This window comes from Delphinapterus leucas, chromosome 4, assembly GCF_059928025.1.
Source record: "Delphinapterus leucas isolate spDelLeu-1000000601 "Yukka" chromosome 4, BTC_Dleu_Yukka2, whole genome shotgun sequence".
Lineage (NCBI taxonomy): Eukaryota > Metazoa > Chordata > Mammalia > Artiodactyla > Monodontidae > Delphinapterus > Delphinapterus leucas.
This window is the reverse complement of record NC_143132.1, coordinates 130,523,601-130,542,745: the sequence shown is the minus strand read 5'-3', so window position 1 is coordinate 130,542,745 and position 19,145 is coordinate 130,523,601. Positions and strand designations below refer to the sequence as shown.

General features: G+C 41.2%; 1 protein-coding gene across 6 annotated transcripts in view; it reads right to left on the bottom strand.

Moving 5' to 3' along the window:
* The window catches only part of PIK3CB (phosphatidylinositol-4,5-bisphosphate 3-kinase catalytic subunit beta), a 190,979-nt gene extending 178,221 nt beyond the window's left edge, over nt 1–12,758 (bottom strand). For 3 of the 6 annotated variants that reach the window (XM_030761527.2, XM_089911087.1, XM_089911083.1), the window contains exon 1: nt 12,558–12,758. The gene's annotated coding sequence lies outside the window, so the exon portion shown is untranslated. Of the gene's footprint in view, nt 1–12,337; nt 12,522–12,557 lie in introns of those variants that run through there. The other 3 variants (XM_022582608.3, XM_089911088.1, XM_089911081.1) reach the window with 2 other exon arrangements.
* Nucleotides 12,759–19,145: the final 6,387 nt, after the last annotated feature.

Sequence of the window (19,145 nt, the reverse complement as noted above, 5' to 3'; positions counted from 1 at the left end):
AGACAGAATAAATACAATTTTCTTAAGCTTTAATGATACTTAAACTAAACATTATAGTGTCCACTGTGTTTAATTTTGTAATACCTTACAAAATTACCTTTTTAATCATCAAAATAGCTGAATTTCTTTACTTTGTAGGTACATGCATTGATTACATAAATTCAAAATCACAAAAGGAAATTCAAAGGCACATAATTCAAAAGCACAAACGGATATACAATAAAGTCTCCCTACCACAAATGTCTCTCAGCATCCGAGGTTACACTCCCCAGAGGCAAACAACGTATAGCAGTTTTTGGGTATCCTTTCAGAAAGCCTGCATCTAGGGAGTTCCCTTGTGGCTTATTAGTTAGGATTATGGGCTTTCACTACCGTGGCCTGGGTTCAACCCCTGGTTGGGGAACCGAGATCCTGCAAGCCACACGGCATGGCCAAAATAAAAATAAATAAATAATAAAAAGGATTAAATTATATGTTTATGTACCAATTATCTTCAGAAAAGTAAGCCAGAAAAAGTTGATGTTATTCATTAGGTTTTAACTGAATGGAGCAGTTCCTTATAATATCAACTGCATAGTTGGGAAATAAAACACTAACTTAACGTGTATTCAGTTTAAATTGGTATGTATTTTTAAATTCCCGAAAAAAATAAACAACTTTGTACATTAAAAAATAAAGAATTTTTCCATTTTAAATAATAATGCAGGGAATTCCCTGGCGGTCCAGTTAGGACTCTACGCTTTTCACTGCCGAGGGCGCAGGTTTGATCCCTGGTCCTGAAACTAAGAGCCCACAACCTGCGTGGCACGGCCAAAAATTTAAAAAAAATTTTTTAGGGATTCCCTGGTGGTGCAGTGTTTTAAGAATCTGCCTGCCAATGCAGGAGACACAGGTTCAAGCCCTGGTCCGGGAAGATCCCACATGTCACGGAGCAACTAATCCCATGTGCCACGACTACTGAGCCTGCACTCTAGAGCCCGTGGGCCACAACTACTGAGCCCACGGGCCACAACTACTGAAGCCCACGTGCCTAGAGCCTGTGCTCCACAACAAGAGAAGCCACCGCAATGAGAAACCCGCACACCACAACAAAGAGTAGCCCCTACTTGCCACAACTAGAGAAAGTCCGCTCACCACAACTAGAGAAAGCCCGCGTGCAGCAACAAAGACCCAATGCAGCCAAAAATAAAATTAATTAATTTAAAAAATAAAATAAAATGACCTTAGCAATTTTCTAAAAAAAAAAAAAAATTGCTACCTTTTAAGATTACATGTTAAGGCAAACATTATTGACACTGTCAATAATATATGAAGACTTCAAGAAGAATTGTATTCCTTAAAAATATTTTCCTTTACTAAAATCAGATCCCAACCTTAGCATACAGCTAACTAGATGTAGTCAGTCCAAAACTTCTCTTAAGTTATTAAATAGTTCATTTTCAAAATGGATAATACATCGGTGGCTTTAGGTCTCCACACCCACTCAGGAATGACGAAAGAATACCTGTAATTTTGTAACTACACAGTTCTCATCTATAGACACCATTGCTTATAAATGAATTTAAAATAGTGATTAGCTCAAAACAATTATTATGGAATTTATAAGATAGGATTTTCCTGTTCTAAGTGCTTGCATTTTATTTTGTAAAATAATACACAATTTGGGAAATAATGTTAAAGGCGAACTGGGTAACTAAAATAACATTTGTGAGTCACTGAGATTACTGTCAACAGAAAAAAGTTCAGACTTCTAAGAGGGAAAAGTGACCCACCTGCCCCAATTTGAGCCCACACACGGCTTGTCTATGGGAAGAGGCATACTCAGTAAGAGCTCAACTCTTCAGCTGTAAAGAAAATAATCACAAATCCCCCATTTGCAGATTGGATGTGCTGTCATAATGGCTTATAATGGCATCACAACCAGAAACTTGCCTGAAACAAGTTAACTGGGCTCCAGAGTTAGAAAGAAAACCTCCATTGTGTCCTATGCATCTCCTTCTATGTGTCTGAGTACTACTAATGGTAGATGTAATGTTAACGCTCACATTCCTTTCTCCTGTGAATGTGAAAAAAAAGGCCAAATAGTATTAATGCTTCTCAATTCACTATTTTTTTAAGTTAAGGGATTAACAACTGTAGTCTATTGGTTCATTTATTCAAAGTAAATTTATGGAAAAAAAAAGTAAATTTATGTCTAACTTCCTCTATTCCCAATAATTTAGGATCAAGCTTAGCAACATGTTTTAATATACCACCCAAACAAATTACCTAAGCAGAAGAGGAAAAAAAAACTGTGTTTTCTTATTTTAAAACTCTGTAGGGCTTCCCTGGTGGCGCAGTGGTTGAGAGTCTGCCTGCTGATGCAGGGGACGCGGGTTCGTGCCCCGGTCTGGGAAGATCCCACATGCCGCGAAGCGGCTGGGCCCGTGAGCCACGGCCGCTGAGCCTTCGCGTCCGGAGCCTGTGCTCCGCAACGGGAGAGGCCACGACAGTGAGAGGCCCGTGTACCGCAAAAAAAAAAAAAAAAAAAAAAAAAAATCTGTAGAGATGATCTACACAAGCGGACTAGGACCTCTAACTATACAAAGTCATACATTAAGTATTTTTGTTACTTACACATATATGACAAACCACAAAACCACAGTCCAATTGTAAAGCCAAGGGAAAAGGAAAAGCTCATCTTACATTCAAAACAAAGGTATGGGACTTCCCTGGTGGTCCAGTGGGTAAGACTCCGCAATCCCAATGCAGCGGGCCGGGGTTTGATCCCTGGTCAAGGAACTAGATCCCGCATGCCTGCCACAACTAAGAGTTCACATGACACAACTAAGAAGCCCACATGCCCCAACTAAAGATACCGCATGCTGCAACTAAGACCCAGTGCAACCAAAATAAATAAATAAATATTTTTTTTTAAAAAAGGTACACTATATCACATAACTAATTCATTGTTTAACTCTTAACTCTAATCCATAAAACAGGACTATACACATAAAAACTTGTTTAAGAGTAGTGAGTGAAAGTTAATGGTTAAATGATTAGAAAATTGCTTCCTGTTTTCAAATACCCAGGTACTGTAAAATGAAGGTGGTGATTATTACACTAAAAAGCAACACTTTAAACTTATATAGTCTCGGGCTTCCCTGGTGGCACAGTGGTTAAGAATCTGCCTGCCAATGCAAGGGACACAGGTTTGAGCCCTGGCCTGGGAAGATCTCACATGCCGCGGAGCAACTAGGCCCATGCGCCACAACTACTGAGCCTGCGCTCTAGAGCCCACTATCCACAACTACTGAAGCCCACACGCCTAGAGCCCATCCTCCGCAACAAGAGAAGCCACCACAATGAGAAGCCCGCGCACCACAATGAAAAGTAGCCCCTGCTCACCACAACTAGAGAAAGCCCGCGCACAGCAACGAAGACCCAACACAGCCAAAAATAAATTAATTAATTAAAAAAATAAGAAAGGAAAGAGCCCTCTTCAAAAAAAAAAAAAAAATATATATATATATAGCCTCTTTCAACCTTCCTCTGAAGGACCTAACAAATAAAAAAACTATTGAGGCAATCAGCTATAAGCATAAATTCTACCCCAGTGTTCACAGCAACATTATTTACAATAGCCAAGATATGGAAGCAACCTAAGTGTCCATCAACAAATGAGTGGATACAGACGAGTGGTGTATATATATATATACACACAATGGATTACTACTCCGTTATAAATAAAAAGAACAAAATTTTGCCATTTGTAACAACATGGATGGATATGAAGGATATTATGCTAAGTGACATAAGTCAGAAAGAGAAACACATGCTGTATGATAACACTTATATGTGGAATATAAAAATTAAAACAAACTAGTGAATATAAGAAAAAAGACTTACAGATATAGAGAACAAACTAGTGGTTACTAGTAGGGAGAGGGAAGGGGGGAGGAGCAAGATGGGGTAGGGCAGCGGTCCCCAAATTTTTTGGCACCAGGGACCAGTTTCGTGGAAGACAATTTTTCCACGGCCAGGGCAGGGACGGGGGGGTGAGGGCAGGAGGGGGTTCAGGTCATAATGCAAAAGATGCTTTAGGCAGTAATGCAAGCCATGGGGAGCGGCAGATGAAGCTTTGCTCGCTCACCTGCCACTCATCTCCTGCGGTGCGACCCAGTTCCTAACAGGCCTTGGACCACTACCGGTCTGTGGCCTGGGGGTTGGGGACTCCTGGGGTAGGGTATTAAGAGGTACAAACTACTATGTATAAAATAAATAAGCTACAAGAGTACATTGTACAAGACAGGGAATATTTTATAATAACTATAAATGGAGTATAACCTTTAAAAATTGTGAATCACTATGTTGTACACCTGAAACTTATATAATATTGTAAATCAACTATTCCTCAAAAAAAATAAATTTAAAAATAAATAAATAAGCAAAAGCATAAATTCTAGAGTCATACAGACCGGAGTTCAAAACCTGACTCTCCCACTTAAAAGCTGTGTGCCACCTGGCATGTTAACTTCCCAAAGCTTCAGTTTACTCATCTCTTTTTTTTTTAATAAATTTATTTATTTATGGCTGCATTGGGTCTTCGTTACTGTGTGCAGGTTTTCTCTAGTTGCGGCGAGCGGGAACTACTTTTTGTTGCACTGCGTGGGCTTCTCATTGCAGTGGCCTCTCTTGTTGTGGAGCACGGGCTCTAGGCACAGGCTTCAGTAGTTGTGGCACGTGGGCCCAGCAGCCGTGGTTCGTGAGCTCAGTAGTTGTGGCACACGGGCTTACCTGCTCCGTGGCATGAGGGATCTTCCCGGACCAGGGCTCGAACCGGGAACCCCTGCATTGATTGGCAGGCGGACTCTCAACCACTGCGCCACCAGGGGAGCCCTCCTCATCTCTTAAATGAGGATATCATTAGTACCTTCATTACAAGTTTGTTATGAAGATAAAATGAATAATGCACAAAGAGGAGTTAGCATAACCTGACACATAGGTGAGCATTCAGTAATGTTAACTTTGGTTATAGTTTAATCCTATATAGTAAATCACACAGAGGAGTTTTTCTAATAGGCTATATTGACAGTCACAGCTTTAAATGACAAAAGAACATATTGATAAAAGGAAGCAGATAACAACAGAATACATAGAATTAAAGAAGTCACTGATTAAAAAATAATTGCCTGGCTCTCAAGGAGAAGATAGTAAATTCTTCATAAGTTAAAGGTAAAACAATTGTTACTGGTTGGTACAGCATATATAGTTCTCTATAACACACACACACACACACACACACACACACACACACACACACAGTAGACATTCCTTGTAGGTAGAATGAGAATCTAAAACCCAGAAGCCTCTCAGTTAGGGAAAATTTTAATAATTTAATAATGGAATGTTGAGTGAAGTACATCAAGAGTTAAGAACTAATGATTTCCAATGAAAATGTGAAATTTCCACAGCCATCAAAAGAACAAAAATAAAATAATTATAATTGATCATAACATTGTCCAAAATCAACAACCATCTTCTATGGATGTTTCCTTAGTGCAAAAAACAAGTGTGTTAAGAGAATTCCAGTTGGTTTTCCCCAGGACATGCCTCTAATAATTAACTACAATGAATCTCATTGGAGGAATGATGCCCATGTAACTGATAAACATGGAACCTAACTTTTGAAAATATACAACTGCAGAAATAAATTTTAAATAAATTTGTATTCAGATAACATAAGGGCAGCAATTTGTAATGATTTATAAAGTCAGAGGAAAACACCGATTTTAATAGTATGATATCTAAATACAAGATCTACACTAAATCAGTAGTTCAAGAATAAGCAAGTTTAAATGACCATATTTCAACTATTTAATAGAAATTAGTTACTGTGTAACTACATGTAAGTAACATGTCAGAGGTAGTAAGTAGTGGCCTGGCTACAAGAAATGAGCACCTCTATTTCAAATAGAAGGTCTTCATTTTAACTCCTATGAAAATGTTTAACAGGTTAAGTGATTAAATAAACATTAAAGAGAACTTCAAATTGCAGTAAATTTATAATCTGACAATCTGCAATACTCATTTAAATCACAAAAGCTCAATCATTTAAGCTAGTAAAGTACAAATGTCTCAAAATGGAGTTTGGCCTCTTGTTGACAGTCACCTCAAATTTCTTCCAGTGGCTCAGCAGGTAAGGAATTCATGGAATTCAGGGCTTCAAGGTCTAGTAAGCATTACTAAACCTTACTGGTTAAACCATCCAGTCAACACCAAGTTATGTGGGGCAATGCCTGTAGATTATCTAACTCCTTTGTCCCTTCCCACATATTCTCTACTTCATAACTACCATTACTTCTAAACGGTACAAAGAGGTAAACATGAAATTGGTAAATATTATAAAATTAGTTATTAGAAATGCAAAGAAAAACTATGGTCAGGAATGTGGTTAAACTGCAGTTTAAATAAAGCTTCTGGATTACCCATGGATTTCTTTTAATCCACATAATCCTCCTCCTGAAGGCATGGATAATCAGGTTCGCATTTCCATTGAAGGCAAATGAGCATTTGCCCGGTGGTCTCCCAAGTAGCCAGAGCAGCAGGAGACAAGCTACAGGGTCAGGGATGCAGCAGTCCCTCCAGGGTTTGCAGTAGGGGATTGTGAGCTGCTGACCTGTGCTCTAACAACACCACAACACAGGGGACTGTCAGATTAACTTTCTTTATTTTGGCGGTAAATTCCCCCTATTAAAGGCTCAACAGATAATAACCTCAGGTGACCTACTTTAAATAATCAAGAAAATAAGGAAATATACATTCTTGGTGAAGAAGTGGGGGAAAGACAGATCATGGAGCCAGGACTCAGGGGAAGGATGTGTAAACTTTTTGAGGAAATGAGGGAATTTCTAAATTATTGACTGCTTTAGGCTGGAAAAAAGTTAAATGAATAATGGAAAGCTACCTTTGCAATACACCATAGCTATAAAGATAGCACATCTTTCCCTCAAACCCTAGGAGAGGTGAATACCTGAAACAACTAAGTGCTGGAATAAAATGGATAGTCTAGCAGAGGTGACAATGCTAGAGAGAGAGAACAGAGAAAAGCTGAGACTTCATAACATAATCCCTGGCAAAATTAATCTCCAGTTTACCCTAGCTTACCCTGCGATTGCAGTAAATGGGATTCTGGGTTTATCAAAGACACATGAGAAGATATGTTATACCATCCTTTATGATTTTATCACAGACTTAGCCTCCAAATTTCTTTGTTAGATGCTCCCTATTGTAACTTGACATCATGGGATTTGCCTCACTTGACAGGTTCCTGAAGTTATACAATAATTTTTTTTTTAATTTAAAGCCTTTTAAACATTCCTCCATCTACAAAGTTTATTACTTTATTGCATGTAAACCCGTTATGTTGAAGACTGGAGTTCTTTCATTTATATTTCTAAAAGAAAACCAACAATTAGGTTGATCAATTATCCACTTATTCCAAGTTCTAACATATTCTATGCATGAGAGACTTTCCCTTTAAAAAAACAAATAAATCCAGGGAATTCGCTGGCGGTCCAGTGGTTAGGACTCTGCGCTTTCACTGCCAAGGGCCTGGGTTCAACCCTTGGTCAGGGAACTAAGACCCTACAAGCCGCATGGTGGCCAAAAAATAAAATAAAAAAATAATTCCAAGTGTTAAAAATGAAGGGGAGGCTGACCACAAAGGGGTAACATGAGGGAATTCTTTGGGGTGTTGGAATTATTCTGTACATTGTTAATGCTGGTGATAGTTACAAGAATCTAGGCATGTGTTAAAACTCATAGGACTGTACATGAAAAAGTTTTTGTAAAATTTTAAAATTCAATGTCACTCTCCTTTTAGAAATGTCTTTTTTATTAAAAAAAAAACAAAAACTAACAACTCAGAAAAAGAAAGGTCTAAATTAGAGATACGCAATCTGCATTATCAGAGCAACCGGTAGGTAAGACACTATACACACCCAACCATACATCTAATACCTTTCATTTTTCCTCTCTCAACTGTAAGCTTGTGACTCAGGATTATTTAACCTGGAGATGATAACATAAAGGTTACCATGGAATATATGAGAGAACAACTTAAAAAGGAAGTACACCAGTTTAGAATCACTCCAAAGGGTAAAGCTGGACCCAGTGGCTGGAAAATACAGGAAGTCAGACTTTGATTATGAGAAAGCAGAAAGGCCTCTTCAAGAAAGGATAGTATCCTTTCACACAAGGTGTCCCAGCAGACCTCAAACTACCAAAAGCACATAGGCACTCCTTAGAAAAATAGCCCATACAAATCAGGCAGTGGAGAGAAGGCAGAGGGAAAAAAAAAGTGTCAAAATTTGGAGAGGGAGATGAGAAGGTAAAAGGAGTGAGAAGCAAAGTTGCCCCACACAAGCCTGAAAATCTATAATATTCTCCTTTATCTTCCTTTTTTTCTTCTCTTCTACTAAATTTCCAGTATTGTTCTTATAGTCTAGGATTTCCTTCTCCAACGTATCTTTTTACTATTATCTACTCTGACAATGGAATTCTACACCTTGATTTTTCCATACTCTTCTTTCTTCACAAACCTACTAGATAGTCTTTGGGGCTTCAGTCTCAGGCAGGGGGAAAATCCTAAATTATTTGCCTCTTTCTACAACATGGCAAGGCTTGCAAGTGAGCAGTTAGCAGAAGCCAAATGATAGGGACTTATCTCTCCAAGATATGGTAAGATATGATAACTGAATCAAATGGTTCTGAGGATATTTACATAAATGCACACAAGGGGGGGGCTCAGATTTTTAAAAAATAGCGTAATTGAAATAAATAAACACATCTGTTCTCTGTAAAAATTGCAACTGCTACCCTATAGGATTTGGTATGCAATACTGGATTAAACTACCACATTCTATAGAACCAGTCCCCTCCAGTCAAGACCAAAATTCAACGCTTCTAAAGAACAAAACAAGGCTGGAAAACTTGTATGGTTTCTTATTCACAAAAATGCTAATGCTCCAGTATACAATGAACAAAATCCACATTTGTTTTTGTTATTAACGACTTGACGTCTAAATGCTTAGCCTTTTCAGGAGGTACCTTAATGAAGACTGAGAAAGTAAGGATACCTAATAGAATAACTCTAGGCCCTGTGATCACTTCCTCATTTGCACAAATCTGGGACCAAAAAAGGGTCAAGTGTGTTCAGTACATGTTATACTTGGAATCGGAAGATTTTATAATGTATTTCATTCACACATTCATTCATTCAACATTAGTTAAATTTTCCAGACACTGTTCTGGTTACTGAGAATACCCCAGGGAAGACCAAGTCCCTTCCATCAGAGAGTTTATAATATGTTGGAGGGAAAAGACCATAAACAAACAAGAAAATAAGCAAGATAATTAGCTGATAATGCAGGTAGAGTTTGGACTTACTTTTTAGTGCAATAAGAAGCCCCTGGAGCAGGAGAGTAAGTAAAGATCACTCTGACTGCTGTCTGAAAATGGACTGTAGGAGAGCAAGGCCAGAGGCAAGGAGACTAGTTAGGAAGCTACTACCTAGGAACAACTGGGGTGGTGACAATAAAAAATAAAGTGAAGTAGGGACTTCCCTGGTGGTCCAGTGGTTAAGAATCCATCTTGCAATGCAGGGGACGCCGGTTCAATCCGTGGTCAGGGGAACTAAGATCCCACATGCCACGGGGCAGCTAAGCCCACACTCTGCAGCTACTGAGCCCATGTGCCACAACTAAGACCCGATACAGCCAAAAAGTAAATAAATATTTTTAAAAAATAAAAAATAAAGTGAAGTAAATATATTCGGGATACATTTTGGAGGCAAAATCAACAGGGTTTGCTGAAGGACTGGTTGTGTGGGGCAGTGGGGGAGCAGTGAGGCAAAGCGTTGAATTAAGGATGACCACCAGATTTTTCACTTAAGTAGGTGGAACAGGGGGGTAGAGGGGTGCTCTTATGAAATGCAGACTGCTGGGGAAGGAACAGGTTGAAGAATGGAAATCAAGAGCTCCACTTTGAACATGTCAAGTTTAAGATAGACAAATGAAGTGAAGATATGTAGGCAGGTAGAAGAAATGTGAAGTTCAGAACTGGAGATAAAAATCTGAGAGTCAACAGCACAGTGACAGTATTTAAACCACAGGACTTGATGAGATCACTCAGAGAGAATACAGGTAGAAAAAAGTAGAGGGACGGACTTGGACACCCTGAGGCATTAGGATGTTTTGAATTCAAGAAGAGAAGGAAGAGTCAACAAAAGAGATAGAGAAACAGAGTGAAGAGAAGGAAAACCATAAAAGTGGAGTATCCTGGAAGATTCCTTTATATAATATGATACTCTAATCCACCACCACCCTCCCATCCTGCTGGCCACACACTCTCAAATTCTATAAAAAAAAAAAAAAAAAAAACTGAGGCCCAGAAAGACTGGGTGACATCCCCAAAGTCTCAGCTACCTGGGACCCAGGACCACGCCTAAGAGCCAAGGTGTGACTTCTGACCCCCTAGCCTTTTCACAGTGGCTAGCAGCGCTTCTACTGTTGGGTTCACCAGTGAGACAACAGGAAAGGTTATAATCTAGGAAGAACACAATGAGACTACAAGGAAGAAGATAATTTAGATTACAAGGTTAATTTTTAATTTTTTTCTATGTATTTTGTTTACATTCACAAAGCAAGTTGGATCAAAAGCCTTTATGGATGAGTCTCTAAGAAAAGCAAGAAATACAAACAAGAGGTGAAAAAAGGCAATAAATCAAAACCCAACTCGATTTTCTCCACTTCTAAAAAACACTGTGGGTCTTCCCCGGTGGTGCAGTGGTTAAGAATCCGCCTGCCAATGCAGGCAACATGGGTTCGAGCCCTGGTCCGGGAAGATCCCACATGCTGCGGAGCAACTAAGCCCGTGGGCCACAACTACTGAGCCTGCACTCCAGAGCCCGAGAGCCACAACTACTGAGCCCATCAGCCACAACTGCTGAAGCCCACGCACCTAGAGCCTGTGCTCCACAACAAGAGAAGCCACCACAATGAGAAGCCCGCACACAGCAACGAAGACCCAACGCAGCCAAAAATAAATAAATTAAATTTAAAAAAAAAAAAAACCACTCTGAAGGTAGAAAACCCTCATTAGGATGTGAATCAGGGGTTGTACAAAAAAGTTTTTTGATTTCAGTCATTTTTGCTTTAGTGAATACAATCCCAGTTTTAAAGCTAAAGATTTTTACTTTGTTCCACACTTGCCTCTGGAACTAGGTTAAGATCTTTATCCTGACCACCCTTTCCTATGCTACTTTATCATGACTTAAGCAGTTCTGCTTTTACCATAAAAATCTTACAGTGTAACCTAAAAATCCCCAAATGATTAATGAACTGCTGAGAATTCTGACTCGTTGGAGATGATTTTATTAGGAATCATATTTCCAAACACCCATTCAGTGCTTCAAAATAAGTACTCATCTAATTTAACTATGATGACTTCACCAGAAATAACACTGCCCACGATGATGTTTACAAAAGCACTTGTCACTCCCTTCGTATGTAGCAATGCAAAAAAAGGAGTCTGTTTCCATATTCTTCTCTGTTTATACTCTGTAACAAGTGATAGTTTAAGTGTCACTTAAGATTATTTAAACAGCAAAGCACTTCAAGTTTGATATGTCCCCACCACCTTGTATCTGAAGCGAATCCTAAAACTCGCTGTTTTATTTAAACAGCAATTCCCACTCGGTACCTGAGACAGGTATTCCAAGGCAGCCTTAGAAAAAAAAAAAGAGACTCCAGCATTCTAGGATGAGGCTATAGGATTTGTATTTTGGCCACTGTTAAGATAACAGGCTCCTGTATTAAACAACTCCAGTGGAGGTTACTGCAACATCAAAGCGCTTCGGAAATAAATGCCCCCCAAAAGTACACCCGCAGCCAAGAATCAGCAATAGCTAACAAGGGAAGATGCTGCAGCAGAGTTACTCTTAACAGCCTACCACTGACCAACCACTCGTTTTTCGGTTATGTACATCATCCTGTCCTAGCTTCACGACAACCCTGTGAAGTACGTATAATTATTCCCACTAACAAATCCGGATACTCTGGCTCAAGGCCCCAGGGCTGCTCAGTGGCGGCGCCGGGATTTGAAAACACGACCCTATCCCAACAGGATCCCCGCCCCTAAAATACACCCTGCGCAAAAAGGCATCTGAGGATCAGGAGCTCGCGGGTGTCCGCACTGACACAAGGGGCGAGGACGCCGCCTCTCCCCAGACGCCCCTCTGGAACGCAACCCAAAGGGCCGCGTCCCTGCCGCCCGGAGGCCGGGGAGAGCCGCTCACCTTGGAGAGCCCCGGGAGGGCCGCAGGCTAGCGAGGCACCCCCGCGGGCCGGCGTCCTCCGCGTCGGCAGGAAGCGCGGAGCGGCCACTCAGTCGCCGGCGCCGCAGGCTGTGGCGGGCAAGAGCGCGCCGCCGGCCCGCGCGGGGGCACCTCAGAGGCCCGCCGCGACCGCGCCGCCCCTCAGCCTCGCCGCATCCGGGTCCCGCTCCACTGCACTCACCTGCCCGGCGCTCCGCCGCCGCCGCCGCCGCCGCCTGCCGCCGGCTCTCGGCTCCAGGTGCGCAGTTAGCAGCCCAGGCCACCGCGACCGTCCAGCTGCGGCGCTCCCATGCCCGTCTCTCTCAGTCGCCACCCGCCTGCCCCGCGCGGCGCTACACCAGCCCGTCGCCCACGGCCATGGCCAGCTCCGCCGCCGCCGCCGCCGCCCCGCCGCACCGACCAACGGAGCACGCGCGCGCCGCCGATGGAGCGCGCGCGCGCGCGCGCGCGCCCGCCTCAAGAGCCCGCCTCCCAGCAGCCCTCGCCCCGCCCCGCGAGCCGCTCCGGCCAATACCAGGTCTGCGGGCTGGGCGGGGCAGAGTTGGTCGCGGCTGGGAGGGGAACCGCCGCCTAGTCCTCTCGGGTTGATGCCTGCTGGGAGGCTGAACCGCCGCCTAGATTTCTCCGGCTGTCCGCCCAGCAGCGGCGCTGCTGTGCGGCAGCTCCTCCTTGAGGCTCCCGGAGGACTCGGAATCGGGAATCCCCAGCAAGCCGCTTTCAGGAGAGACCCACCACCTGCCCCGGCCTTCGTAGCCGCCTCCGAGAGATTTCTCTGTTCCTAGTTTCCTTGCCGGCCTTCTCTTCACAGCCACTCTCCCCAGTTCTGCGACTCTGAACTGATATCTCGGTTCCTGGGCCCTACACTTTGCTTTTCCCTCTCCCCCTGTGTCACTCCTCTTCTGGGGGTGGGGCCGCTAGGTCGGCTTACCCACAGCTGGCCCTTCAATCCCTGCACTGGTTATAAAGCAAAAGTCCAGCGTTCCAAGCCCAAGATTCTTTTTCTGTGTGTTCATTTTTGCGATAATTAACATTTATCTGCAGAGGCTTACAGTTTACCCAGCCCTGTTCGCATACCTTATCTCCTGTTATCTTTTGACCTCAACCGGGAAATCTCATGGTCCTCTTTCTTAATGGCACACTTCAATTTCACTTACTGAAAACCAAAAATTTAACTTATTGTAAAGCTACTATATTGTAAGGTTATTGTAACTTATTGCTACTGTAATAGCTCAGGCAAATAGTTGAGTAGTCTGGGATGGAATCTCAAGTAAACCTAATATAAAGCACAGGTGGCAAACAAGCCTGTGATAAAAGAATAGTTTATTTGATCAAGGATCCTGATTTAATTGACTATTCATAATAAATCTAGAGCCATACCATATTCAAAAATATGTTCCAGAAGAGTTAGACTTAAAAATGTACAAAACAAAGACTTAGAGGAAATTTTTTAAAGAATAGTAATATAACTTTAGCGAGGGGAAACTTTAAGCAAGACAGGAAGCTCAGAATCATCAAAGAAAAAAAATTTTCTACCTAAATATTTTGAAAGTTTTGCATAACATCACACTAAGACAAGTTAAAACAAAAAACAATAGACGGAATAGAACTGCACAAAACATATGGCAAACACATATCTCTAACATAAAAGAGCCTCTATTGAGAAAGCAAACTAAAACAGTAATCCATTTTTCACTCATTAGACTGGCAAACATTAACAAGACCAATCGATACATAGGAAACAAGCTCTGATGGGAGTGTAAATGCCACAAACTTTCTAGGAGTAATCTGAGAATACCTATTTAAATTTAAAATACATATACCTATCCATTGACCCAAAAATGCATTAACTCTGCCCTATAGAAAAACTAAAGAAAATACTAATTGTAAGGATGGATCCAAGGATGCTGCGGTGGGTTGAATGTTGGCCCTCCAAAAGAAGCCCACCTGGAACCTGTGAGCATAGCCTTATTTGGGAAAAGTATCTTTACAGATGTAATTAAGTTAAGGATCTTGAAATGAGATCATCCTAGATTTCGGGTGGGCCCTAAATCCAATGACAGGCATCCTTACAAGAGAAAGGCAGAGAAAGATTTGAGATAGAGACACAGAGATAAAGGGGATGTGAAGAATGAGGCAGTTAGGAATGATGCATGTACAAGCTAAAGAATGCCGAGGATTGCTGGCAGCTACCAGAAGCTAGGAGGGGGCCACAGAACAGGTTTGCAGAGCCTGCTAACACATTGATTTCAGACTTGGAACTCCAAATCCGGGAAAGAATCAATTTCTGTTATTTTAAGCCACTCAGTTTGTGGTTGCCACAGGAAACTAACACAGATGCTTATTGTGTTATGTGAAGTGCAAAACAAACACAAACAAACTAGGAACAATGTGATTGTCCATAGGTAATGGAATATATGAACCAATTGTACTCCCTCCATACTCTGCAATATTATACACTGATCAATGATGAAAATTAGTTAGACCTATCTGTATTGACCTAGAGGGATGTCCTTGATATATTGCTAAAGTGGAAAATGCAAACTGAAGAGGGATAAAGAGTGGTGTGATCCTGTTAGTATATTGCTGACCATTTATAGATATATCCATGGGGGCATAGAGAAAGGGATTTAAGAATTTATACTAGGCTGATCACATTGGATAGCTCAGAGGGCTGAAATGTCTTTATAGATATTTGATATCTTACTGTTAAAACCATTGTTTGGGAGATATCAGGATATATGTATACATATAGCTGATTCACTTTGTTGTACAGCAGAAAGTAACACAACATTGTAAAGCAATTATACTCCAATAAAGATGTGAAAAAAATTGTATGTATTATCTTATGCATTTAATAAATACAGCTTTAAAGAAAATAAATACTTGTGACTAGTTTTTAAATCATGATTAAAGTGGTGAACATAAAGAAAAGGTTCTATCTGTTCAATTTTAGAAGATTCAAATGTTCTCTACTTCCCCACTACTGAGTTCTGAGTTATACATTCAATACATAATCTTTTGGTGTTTTTTAGGGGGTGTTTTCCCCCTTTTTTCCTTCTTCTTACTTATGAGTACTTCCTTATTTCTGAGAATTTCCTAGGCTCAGAAACATTTTTTATTTTTCCTTTTTAGAATTTGAGTGCTTCCTCTTCATTTTATAAGTAGTAAATATGCATGATTTGAAATCCAAAATATACAACTGAACGTTCAGTAAAAGCCTCTCTCTCAGCTATTACTCGCTCTTCACGACCAAAGTTGTCAGCTTCTTGAGTATCTTTCCAGCCGTATTGTATACATTTATAAGCAAGTACAGGTATATTTCTCCTTTTTTTTTTTTTTTGCGATACGCGGGCCTCTCACTGTTGTGGCCTCTCCGGTTGCGGAGCACAGGCTCCGGACGCACAGGCTCAGCGGCCATGGCTCACGGGCCCAGCCGCTCCGCGGCACGTGGGATCTTCCCGGACCGGGGCACGAACCCGTGTCCCCTGCATCGGCAGGCGGACTCTCAACCACTGCGCCACCAGGGAGGCCCTATTTCTCCATTTTTAACACATATGGAAGTGTTTGATTCATGCTTGGTTTTCTTTCCACATAATATCTATCAGGTTGTTTGATATCAGTGCTTATAGAGTTTATCTATTCTTTTACATTGTTACTGCTATACAGAATAGAAAAAACTGCCCACGTCATAAATTTTCACAAACGGAACACACCTGTGTAATTGCTTCTCAAATCAATAGAGAACATGACAAATATCTCAGAACCCACTTGTGATCCCTTTCAGTCACTGCCCTACCCCCAGGGGTTACCACAATCTCTATCACTAGAGATTCCTTCTTCCTGTTTTTGAACTTTAATTAAACAGATTCATACAGTGTGTGCTCTTTTTGAGTTTGGCTTCTTTTGCCCTACATTTCCTCTACATTGTTTTGATATTCATACACTACTGCATATAACTGTATTTTGCTCATTCTCATCGTGATACAGTATTTCATTGTATCTGCATTTATTTTCAGGCTATATAATGTTCCATTGTAAGGATATATCAATACTATATTTATCTGGTCCCTTATTGATGAATATTTTTAGACTATTTCCAATTTTTTGATATACAAACAATGCTGCAATGAACAACCTTGAATTTATATCATTTTGTGCATATGCAAGTGTAACCACAGAATAAATCCTTAGAAGTAGAACTATTTGGTCAATAGGTATAGGTATTTGTAATTTTGAAGGATATTGCCAAATTGCCCTCTCTCTGGGATGTACCCTTTACACTCCCACCAGCAGAATACTTGAGAGCTTATTTTCTTAGAATTTTAGAGCTTGGAGCTTGGAGACTTAGAAATTACATTGTATAGCCTACTCATCTTACACAGGGAGAAATCTAAGCCCTTAAAGATGAAAAGAGTTGCACAGAGTCCTAGAACAAGTTACTTACCATCCCCAAATTCTGAAGGAGGAGGCCTGGATGCTCGTCTCCATATCAGACAGAGCCAACAAAGCCTCAAACATCCTGTCCTGCCACAGCTATTGGCATGCTGCCTCTCTCTCCTCCTCTTCCCCAACTACCTTCAAAGACCACTTCAAAAAGGTGCACACACACACACACACACACACGCACACACACATCAAGGCCAGGAACCTTAGGAGAAAGGAGACAGAAAGTGAAAGGCAGTGGAGGACAGCGGGGACTCAGGGGGAACAAGACACATTCTCCAGGAAAGCAAAGTAAGATATATATAAGGCTTTGAAGGGAAATTCAATAAAACAATTACTTACACAGGTGAGCACACACATACATACACACGGGTCATAACTGAATTATGTGACTGTATACAACTGTAAAAATAATGAGGCAGGGGCTTCCCTGGTGGCGCACTGGTTAAGAATCTGCCTGCCAATGCAGGGGACACGGGTTCGAGCCCTGGCCCGGGAAGATCTCCCATGCTGCGGAGCAACAAAGCCCGTGCACCACAACTACTGAGCCTGCTCTCTGGAGCCTGTGAGCCACAACTGCTGAAGCCTGCACACCGCAACAAGAGAAGCCACCGCACCGCAACAAAGAGTAGCCCCCACTCACTGCAACTAGAGAAAGCCTGCGCACAGCAACAAAGACCCAACGCAGCCAAATATAAATAAATAAAATTAATAAATTTAATTTTTTTAAATAATAATGAGGTGTTTCTATATGAACTGATCTGGAACAATCTCCAAAATATTATTTAATGAAATAGGCAAGATGCAGAACAGTAAAGTCAGCTACAATTTGTATATGCATAGATTATTTTCAGAAAGACAGAAGAAACTATCAGTGGTTGCCTGGGAAAAGGAGAACTAGAGGTTGGGAAACGAGTGGAAGGGAGAATTAATTTTTATGGTTATTGTCTTTTATGCTATTTGAAATTTTATCATGCTCACATATTACCTATTATATAAATATAGATAGATAAATATATGTATAGAGAAAGCATATAAAAGAGTTGTAATTTAGCCAGAAGTTTGACCATCATTGAGTAAGGAGAGGCAAAAAACAAGAAAGGAAGTGGTGGAGCCCTAGTAAGGGAGCCAGTGAGGCAATGGGTGCACTAAAGGACAGGAAGGGCACTCAAGGACTAGCCTTGCAAATTGAGAATGCTTATCACACTGTATGTTAAGCGCAATTTGTCTTCAGCCTTATTAACTTGCAAGTCTAGAATGGTGTCATTCACTAAAGAAATATAAGTTGAATGTTGAAAAATAATAAATCAGGCACTTTTAAAACCAATTAGCTCTGGTATGCAGTGTTAGCTGGATCAAAGATTGTACCCCTGGTTCCCAAGGGGTTTGGGTGTGACTCTGCCTTGTGGAATGTGAGCTCTTTATCAACAAAGGCTCTGCCCTGTTTGTTGTTGTGGACAAGCCACCTGAAACTGCAGTTTAACCTGTTTCTATAAAAAAGGATGCAATGTAATTAAATTAACATTTTAAATAACCTGCTACCTTGAAGATCTGGAATCCAGAAATTTCTGGCCCATTAAGAAGGCATCAGAGGCAGAAATGTCTCAAACTGGCCAGTGGCCTATTTGCAGTTTCACCCTGATTCACCCACTACTGAAATTTTATTGGAGAGCCTATACTCAGCTCCTGTGGTAGCTCACAGAGCCTTATATTTGCAAAATAAAGCCCTAACTTCAAAGGGAACTCCTTTAGCTAAAAAATGAGCTTCATCAGAGCCTTTTTTCCTTTAAGCAAACACCAAACCAAAGAGTTGGCTTTACTTCTGCTTTTTAATCAAGTCAATATTTCAAAATGTAAGTAGAAGAGACAGTTTGGCTTTTTGTAGCAACTTTAAAAAATATATTTAATTATTTAATTACTTATTTTGGCTGCTCTGGGTCTTAGCTGTGGCACGTGGGATCTTTGCTGCAGCATGGGGGATCTAGTTCCCCGGACCAGGAATGGAACCCGGGCCCCCTACGTTGGGAGCTCAGAGTCTTACCCACTGGACCACCAGGGAAGTCCCTGTAGCAAATTTTGATACTTCAATCAAGCCGAGCTCACATGTCTAGAGCAGGATTGAAATACCTATGCAAATGAATGGGGAAAATAGCAGGTACAGGATGGCTCTGGAAAACAGAAACCTGGATCGCCCAGTTTGAAAGACTGGGGACAAGAGCAAAATGTGAAATGACTCCTCTAGTCCTCAATCCCCCAGATTGGTCAAGGGGTGGATAAATGTTCCTCTTACAAGGATCAAGATTTACACATTCTGGGGACTTCCCTG